This window comes from Hypanus sabinus, chromosome 1, assembly GCF_030144855.1.
Source record: "Hypanus sabinus isolate sHypSab1 chromosome 1, sHypSab1.hap1, whole genome shotgun sequence".
Classification (NCBI taxonomy): domain Eukaryota; kingdom Metazoa; phylum Chordata; class Chondrichthyes; order Myliobatiformes; family Dasyatidae; genus Hypanus; species Hypanus sabinus.
In genome coordinates this window covers 193,089,233-193,098,736 of record NC_082706.1, presented here as the reverse complement: position 1 = coordinate 193,098,736, position 9,504 = coordinate 193,089,233, and the positions used below count along the sequence as shown (strand labels likewise).

The 9,504-nt window shown below is 50.5% G+C and overlaps 1 non-coding gene across 1 annotated transcript; it reads right to left on the bottom strand.

Annotated features, from left to right (window-relative positions):
• Window positions 1–7,926: 7,926 nt before the first annotated feature.
• trnak-uuu (transfer RNA lysine (anticodon UUU)) lies at window positions 7,927–7,999 on the bottom strand. The gene has a single exon. It is a non-coding gene; the product is annotated as a tRNA-Lys (tRNA).
• Between the last annotated feature and the right edge of the window lie 1,505 nt (window positions 8,000–9,504).

Below are 9,504 nucleotides of genomic sequence, written 5' to 3'. Positions count from 1 at the left end.
TATAGGTAAGCCTATGTAGTTCTAAGGTAAGGACGTATTTGGCAGAGCTTTGTGGGCTGAAGGGCCTGTATTGTGCTGTATGGTTTCTATGTTTCTACATTTTTAACTACCCATTTCAAAAGCTGCGATTTATTTCAAGGTTAAATGATAGGGAACTCTGACAGTTTTCCCTTTGTTATAATTGAAAACTTTAGGTGATAAATAGGGTTAATAGAAGAAAGGATTGTAGATTGTTACAGGTTCTAGATCCTACAGTGAGGTGGGCCAAAGAATGGCAGATGGAATTTAACGGAAAAATGCTAGGTGTTACATTATGGTCAGTTAAACGATGGCAAGCCTTATGTAATGAATGGTAGGGACCTTGAGAGTGTGGTAGAGTAGCAAAACATAGAGGTAGATGTGTTTGTTTCCCTAAAAATGAAGATTCAGGCAGTCGGAGGAAGACATTATACACTCAGCCGTAATCAGTCAGGGAATTGAATACAGGAGTGTGGCCGTCATGTTATAACTGTGCATATCATTGATGAAGCCATGTTTAGAATATTGTGTGTAATTAGAGCACTACAGCACAGAGAAGGGTCCTTCACCTCATTTGGTCCATCAACCAGCTCCTTGGCCGAGAACCCCTCCCATCTGTGCACTCACCCAAACTTCTCTTAAATGGTGAAATCAATCCCACATCCACAACTTCCATTGGCAGCTTGTTCCACACTCACCACTCTCACAACCTCTGGGTGAAGAAGATCCCCATCATGTTCCACTTAAATCTTTCACCATTCACCCTTAACCCTTGACCTCTAGTCCTAGTTTCACCCAACCTCAGTGGAAAAATCCTGCTGGCATTTACCTTATATATACCTTTCATTGTTTTATGTACTTCTAACAAGTATACTCACTCAACTATAGGTAGGATGTGATCAAGCTGCAAAGTGGACAGTAAATATTCATAAGGAAGTTATGAGAAATGGAGGGTTTGAATTATGAGAAGTTGGATATGTTTGGAATTGTCTTTGTTAGACTACAGGAGTGTGAGGTGTGACTTTATTGAAGTATATAAAATCACGAGGGGCATAAATAAGGTGAATAGCCACAATCTTTTTTTCCCAGAGTAGGGAAGTCAAAAACTAGAGGGCATAGATTGCAGGAGAGAGAGGGAAGATTTAAAAGGGAACTGATCGGTAACCTTTTCACAAAGAGGGTGACAGATATAGAGAAAGAACTGCTGGAGGAAGCAGTAATATTACAACATAGAAAAGGCATTTAGATCGGTACACACATAGAAAAGGTTTAGCGGGATATGGACCAAACACAGGGAGATAAAACTAGTTGAGGTAAGCATGGAGGATTTGGGGCAGAGGGTCTGTTTCCATGTTGTACACCTCTGTGGTTGAGTAGCAGGATGGTGATATGTCTCTTCCAAAGGGGGGGTAAGGTGTGCTTTCCCTCCGCCAGTCTGCAGGTCATTCTTGGGTAAGGTGTAGCTCCTGCTTAGCCCCTCTAATCAGGGTCACGAGAAGCCCTGGAAGCAGGTAGTGGATAGTTGTATGAGGAGCTGGTACATCTTAAAAGTCCAGGTTACGTAACCACTGACGGCAGGCCGACAATCTCTGGAGTGTATTGATAATGGTTGGGGTCACCTGTTTTGTAAAAACTCTGCCCAGAAGAAGGCAATGGCAAATCACATTGGCAAAAAAAATTGCCAAGAATAGTTATGGTCATGAGACCATGATCACCTATGGCATAGGACATGGCATATAATGATGATGTTGACAGCTTTGAGAAGGTAAGATGAAGAATATAGAAGGCAGAGAAAGAGGGATGAACAAATAACATTGATAACCAGCCCCGATGTATAGTTTCGGCCCAAAACATTGTCTGTTTATTCCTCTTGATAGATACTGCCTGTCCTTCTGAGCTTCTCCAGCATTTTGTGCATGTTGTTCTGGATTTCCAGCACCTGCAGAATCTCTTGGGTTTATAATTTTCTGTTTCACTGCAAAGCCTCTTCAAGGTATGCCTACCATGAAGGAGTTTAAACTTTCTCATCAATGGGGCTTCAGTGAGAATCTCTCTCATTGTTTCCCCTCTGTGTTCGGAGTCTGAGCCCAACGCATCAACTGTTTATTCTTCTCCATAGATGCTGCCTGACTTGCTGTGTTCCTCCAGCATTGTGTTTGTGTAGCTCTGGTATTGATGAAGTTATATTTACAGAAGAATCTGTATTGATTAGTAATTGGAAAATGAAAATCAAAGGATTTGTAGTAAGTAGGAACTGTTGCCTAGAATTTTATACATTGACAAATATGGATAGATAGATACAGGGCCTATTACTCTGAATTGTTCACAAGTTTAGGAGCCATCTTCGAGTATTTTTGAAGCAGGTCATCAAGGCAAATGGAAGATGGAACTTTTGGTGCTTCACATGATGGGAGGTGGAGCAAGAGGGAGGAAATTCATTGAAGAGATCTCTGTGAGGCCCATGTTGAATGAACAAAGACCAGTACTTCTAGAATCAGTGGAGCAAGCCATCTTCACATCAAATCGGTCAGGAAATGGTGCCTTTTTCAAAGTGACCCACAGTAAGAAAATGATGAGATTAAAATTAAACCAAAGCAATCTCTGGTGATAAATATGCTATTAGAAATAAAATCAAAATATCCTGCATTAGACAAAAATCACCTGTCAGGTATAATTTTCATGTTGCTTTTGTTGCTGAGGGACAGAATGTTGCAGTAACGGTGATATGTTTTCAAGGAAAGTGCTCATTGTGGTCTTATTTGTAGTCATTCAGGGAAACATGTAATGACTGTTCTGTGATGCCACTTTCTACAGTATTAAACTCAATAACACAAATCTGTCTGCTCTATTGCTAGTTTTCACTTTTCAAAATAATTGCCAAGGGCATCCTCATCACTTAATGTTGCTGTTATGACAAAACATGATGTTTTTTTTTATTTCATGGAAGAAAACTCTCTTACAGTGCATTGTGTGACAAAATCACAAGCTCACTTAAAAAGAATGGGTTTAAAATTTTACTACCCAAGTGCAGAAAAAAGATCCTTAAGTTACTATGAACAATAATTAGCTTTATTCATCCTAATGGCTCAGTTCTTCTTTTGAGTTTAATTTACATATTGATGGTTTATTTGGCCAGGAAGCTCACTCCATTCTGCCAAACAAAGCACTGTTGGAATAATCCCCAGGCTTCATTCACCTATCACTGGTCATGTTCTTGTCATCAGAAGAATACTGCCAGCCAAGCTGCAACTCAAATTGTATCGTTATCATTACCATCACCATATGACATGCTCCTGTAACGATGTGCTACACACAACGCTGAAATAACAACACGCAGTTGCTAAGTCGTTTTGAGACTAGTTTATTCAAAATTTGCGGCGCTGGCATTTAAATCCCTAGTGCCCGCCCTCTCTGGGCAGAAATGACGTCAGAGGTGCCTTACCAAAGTCTCCCCCCGCGCGCTGGCTATTTGTGAGCCGGTTCGCCTGCGCAGAAAGGGGGTTGCCACATAACCCCCCCCCCCAAGAACCGGTGATACACTCCCCAATGTCCACAGTCTGGATCAGCCTCAGTATGGGAGGTCTGCCTCTGCGCCGTGGTGCCTGAACCTCGACCGGCTGCGCCAAGTCCACATGGGCCGGTTTGATCGGTCCACCGTGAAAACCTCCTCTCTCCTCTCAATGTCCAGAATGTACGTGGACCTGTTGTTGTTGATCACCTTGAACAGCCCCTTGTACGGCTGCTGTAGCGGTGCCCGGTGTCCGCCCCTTCGTGCAAACACAAACTTACAGTTCTGCAGGTCTTTGGGTACATGGGTCGGGGTCCGTCCGTGCTGTGAAGTGGGTACGGGGGCCAGGTTGCCGAGCCTTTCACATAACCTGTCCAGGACTGCTGCGGGTTCTTCCTCTTGCCCCCTTGGGGCTGGTATGAACTCTCCTGGGATGGCTAGGGGTGTGCCGTACACCAACTCGGTCGACGAGGCGTGCAGATCCTCTTTGGGCGCTGTGTGAATTCCAAGCAGGACCCAGGGAAGCTCATCCACCCAGTTAGGTCCTCTCAGGCGGGCCATGAGAGCCGACTTCAAGTGACGGTGGAAGCGTTCCACTCGTCCGTTCGACTGTGGGTGGTAGGCAGTTGTGTGGTGCAGCTGCGTTCCCAACAGGCTGGCCACAGCCGACCACAGGTTGGAGGTGAACTGGGTGCCTCTGTCGGAGGTAATGTGGGCCGGTACCCCGAAGCGTGCTATCCAGGTTGCGATCAGTGCTCGGGCGCAGGAATCGGCAGATGTGTCGGTGAGTGGGACCGCCTCTGGCCACCTCGTGAATCGGTCTACCATAGTTAGGAGGTACCACGCTCCTCGGGACACTAGTAGGGGGCCCAGGATATCCACATGAATGTGGTCAAACCTCTGGTGGGTGGGTTTGAACTGCTGCGGCAGGGCTTTAGTGTGCCGCTGCACCTTGGCTGTTTGGCACTGCGCGCACGTTCTGGCCCATTCACTGACCTGCTTGCAAAGTCCGTGCCACGTGAACTTGCTGGAGACCAGCCGGACGGTTGTCCTGATAGATGGGTACGCCAAACCGTGTATGGAGTCAAAAACTCACCGCCTCCAGGCTGCCGGGACGATGGGGTGAGGTTGGCCGGTAGCCACATCGCACAGGAGGGTCCTATCACCTGGCCCTATGAGGAAATCCTGCAGCTGCAAACCTGAGACTGCGGTCCTGTAGCTGGGCATTTCATCGTCTGCCTGCTGCGCCTCAGCCAGTGCTGCATAGTCCACCCCCAGGGACAGGGCCTGGACAGCTGATCTGGAGAGTGTGTCCGCCACGACGTTGTCCTTTCCCGAGACATGCTGGATGTCCGTTGTGTACTCGGAGATGTAGGACAGATGTCGCTGCTGGCGAGCCAACCTGGGATCAGACACCTTCGTGAACGCGAAGGTCAACAGTTTGTGGTCCGTGAACGTGGTGAACAGCCTGCCTTCTAAGAAGTACCTGCAATGCCGGATTGTCAGATACAGTGCCAACAGCTCCCAGTCGAAAGCACTGTACTTCAGGTGGTCATTGGTGCGTGCTGAAGAATGCCAGGAGTTGCCAGTGCCCCTCGATGAGCTGCTCCAGCACCCCACTGACTGCTGTGTCGGAAGCGTCCACCGTGAGGGTGGTCAGAACATCCGTTTTGGGGTGCACCAGCATCGCGGCATCTGCCAAGGCTTCCTTGGCCTTAATGAAAGTGGCCGTGGCCTCCTTGCCCAAGTAATGTCCTTGCCTTTACCGGACATCAGGGTGTTGAAAGGGCGCATGATACGGGCTGCTGAGGGAAGGAAACGATGGTAGAAGTTCATCATACCAATGAACTCCTGTAGGTCTTTGACCATGTTGGGCCGGGTAAAGTGGCGGATCGCATCTACCTTGGCGGGCAGAGGTGTTGCCCTGAATTTGGTAATCCTGTGGCCCAGGAAATCGAAGGTATCGAGACCGAACTGGCATTTGGCCGGGTTGATTGTGAGGCCTAAATCACTCAGGCGGGAGTAGAGCTGGCGAAGGTGGGACAGATGCTCCTGACGACAACTGCTGGCTAAAAGGATGTCGTCCAAATAGATGAACGCAAAGTCCAGGTCATGTCCCACCGCATCCATTAGCCGCTGGAATGTTTGTGCGGCATACTTCAGGCTGAACGGCATTCGGAGGAACTCGAACGGGCTGAACGGGGTGATGAGTGCTGTTTTGGGGATGTCTTCAGGGTGCACTGGGATTTGATGGTATCCCCAGACGAGGTCTACTTTGGAAAAGATTCTTGCTACATGCAGGTTTGCTGCTAAGACCTGTATATGTGGCACGGGGTTGCGGTCTGGTGTGGTAGCCTCGTTCAGTTTGCGGCAGTTGCCGCATGGTCTCCAACCCCCGGCTGCTTTGGGCACCATGTGCAGGGGGGAGGCCCAAGGGCTGTCGGACCTCTGTACGATCCCCAATTCCTCCATCCTCTTGAACTCCTATTTCATCAGGCAGAGCTTTACCAGGGGGCGCCTTCGTGTGCGGGCGCAGAGGGGTGGTCCCTGGGTCGGAATGTGGTGCTGTACCCCGTGTCTGGGCATGACTGCTGGGAACTGCGGTGCCAGAATTGATGGAAAGTCCGCCAGGGTTCTGGTGAATTCATTGTCCGACAGCGTGATGGAGTCCAGGTGTGGGGCCAGCAACTTGGCTTCACCCAGGGAGAATGTCTGGAAAGTCTCGGCATGTACCAGTCTTTTCCCTTGCAAGTCGACCAGCAGGCTGTGAGCTCGCAAGAAGTCTGCCCCCTTTTTTTTTTATGACAAAATCCTTTATTACAAATTTCGGTGCTATACAATATATACAATACAGTGGCAAGCACAATTACTGCACTACAAATAGACAATAGACATTACACCAGAATGTTGCCATCTCTATCCACGATGGCATTTACACCCCGCGGAGCCCAACGGTCTCGAAACTCCTCCAAGGCCACTGTGGACTGCGCGTGTTCCTTTTCAATAGTTACCCGAGCACGAACATACCCCCTAAACATTGCCAGGCAGTCTGCCCGGAGAGATCCTCCCGCCACCCGTTTCCAAGACCCTCGGATGGCGGATTTCGCCAGCCCCAGGAGCAAGTTGACTAGGACATCCTCATCCCTCCATGCCCCCTTCCTTACTGGATGACCATATATAAACAGGGTGGGACTAAAATGCAGCTAGAAGGCGAGAAGCAGCCCACGCAAATATGCAAAAAGAGGCTGCAGCCTCACACACTCCATGTACATGTGGTACACGGTCTCCTCCAGCCCGCAGAAGTGGCATGCGGGTGGGAAGTCCATGTACAAACTGAAAAACTTATTGCAGGGCACTGCCCTATGCAGTACCCTCCAGCCGAGATCCCCCAGGTGCATGGGAAGAACCCCGGCGTAAAGGGACTTCCAGTGGGGACCCTCCTCACCTCTGGGGGGAAGGACCGACCACCATGGCGTGTCGGGACGGTGTACAAGGGCAAGGAAGTGGAGGATGTGGAGTAGCAGCCCATACAGATACCTCCTACTTGCATCCCTGAATGGGACTGTGGGTATCAATGAGAGACGGCTCAAGTTGTGCGGACACGGCTCCCGGAGAAGATTGCGGGGTCTGGGCCCGACCAGCAGCTCGGCCTGAGTCGGTCCACACAACTGAGCCGCACCGACAGCCACTGAGGTAGGGCAAGGGCCGGCCAGGACCCCGCCCTCTGCCTGAGGAGGGGATTCCCGGCCTGAGGCGACCATGTTCCAGACTCTCAGTAGGTCCTGATAGAAGCCGGGCAGACTCTGCAAAGCAGTACGGCTGACACCCGCCGGTGGTAGCCGCATGTCTTCATGAAGACAGCAGCCCCTCCGGAGGAAGAAAGTCGCCAACACGTGCCACCTGGGAGGGTACTCGGCGTACAGGAATCTCTGCAGAGTCCTGAGGCGGAGAGCCGCCAGCTGCGTTCGGACGCACACCAGCGACTGTCCGCCCTCTCCCACTGGGAGACTCAAGACCGCTGCAGAGACCCAGTGTTTCCTGTTGCCCCAGAAGAAGTCCACTAATTTCCTCTGCAGTCTTGCAACAAACGGGGCAGGAGGGGCCAAGGTGACCATCCGATACCACAACATGGAGGCCACCAGCTGGTTTATGACCACCACCCTGCCTCGATAGGAAAGCACCCTGAGAAGGCCTGACCAGCGCCCCAGCCGGGCCATGACTTTCATCTCCAGGTCCTGCCAGTTCGCCAGCCAGGTCTCCCCAGAAGGACTCAGGTAGACTCCCAGATAGAGGAGACGCTGAGTACTCCACTCAAAAGCTCTCATCTCCTCCGGCAGGGAGTCCACCTGCCACTGACCCACTAAGAGTCCGGAACATTTCGCCCAGTTGATAAAAGTGAGCGTCTGAACAGGGACTTGAACCCTGGACCCTCGGATTAAAAGTCTGATGCTCTACCGACTGAGCTACCCAGGCTGCCCCCAGGAGTGGTTGGGCCACGGCGGCCAGTGTGAAGTCCCACTTGAACCGGCTGGCGCTGAACTGCAGCTGCACTGTGCGTGTGCCGTAGGTCCGTATTGTGCTGCCGTTTGCGGCCCTCAGGATGGGTCCTGGCTTCCTGTTGTGGGTGTCATACCCCGTCAGGGGCAAGATGCTGATCTCCGCTCCGGTGTTGACCAAGAAGCGGCGTAATGACTGTTTGTCCCAGACGTACAATAGGCTGTCCTGGTGGCCAGCCGCCATAGTCATTAGCGGCAGCTGGCCCTGGCCCTGGCCCTTGCAGGGCAGGCAACAATGGCGGGCTTTTGTGCCCCACCGCTGGTGATAGAAACACCACTGTTCACTGGCCTCCTCTCTTCTGCCTCTGTGTTGTGTGTGCCCCCCTGCCGGGCCTGTCTGATCTGCTGTTGGACGCGTGGCCTGGTAATCTGACCGACGGACACCACGCTCTCCCTCTTGGCTTTCCACAGCACATCTGCCTGGGCCGCCACCTTCCGGAGGTCACTGAAATCTGCGTCGGCCAGCAGCAGATGTATGTCCTCAGGCAGTTGCTCTAAGAACGCTTGCTCGAACATGAGGCAGGGCTTGTGTCCATCAGCCAGGGCCAGCATCTCATTCATCAATGCTGACGGCAGTCTGTCTCCCAAACCGTCCAGGTGAAGCAGGTGGGCTCCTCGCTTATGCCGTGAGAGGCCAAAGCTCCCAATGAGCAGCACTTTGAATGATTCATATTTGCCTTCTTCCGGGGGCAACTGTATGAAATCCGCAACCTGGGCGGCCGTCTCCTGGTCAAGGGCGATCACCACGTGGTAGTAATGTGTGGAATCAGAGGATATCTGCCGAATCTGGAGCTGGGCTTCTGCTTGGCTAAACCACACACCTGGTCGCAGCATCCAGAAAGTTGGCAGTTTTAGCGAAACTGCGTGAACAGATGAAGAGTCGGTCATCTTTGGTCTGAATCCCGTTTGGACCGTCGGGGTCACCAATGTAGCGATGTGCTACACACTGCGCTGAAATAATGACACGCAGTTGGTAAGTCGTTTTGAGACTTGTTTATTCAAACTTTGCAGCGCTGGCATTTAAATCCCTAGCGCCCACCCTCTCCAGGTGGAAATTACGTCAGAGGTGCATTACCAAGGTCTCTCCCCACGCGCTGGCTATTTGAGAAGCAGTTCACCTGCACAGAAAGTGGATCGCCGCACTCCCTTGTTTCCATCATGAAAGGGAGTATTACAGAATAATAATAGTGTGTGTTTTTATGTACAAAATCATGAAGAGATTTGACAAAATGATTGTAGGAAAACAGATTCTGTTGGCAGAAGGCCTGAGAGACCAAAGACATCAATTGATCATTGAAAAGAAGGTGACACGACTATGTCAAATTGTTAAAATTTACAGTGATACAGTAGCATAGCGGTCAGACATGGCACTTTACAAAGCCAGTGATTGGGATTCAATTCCTGCTGCTGTTTGTAAGGAGG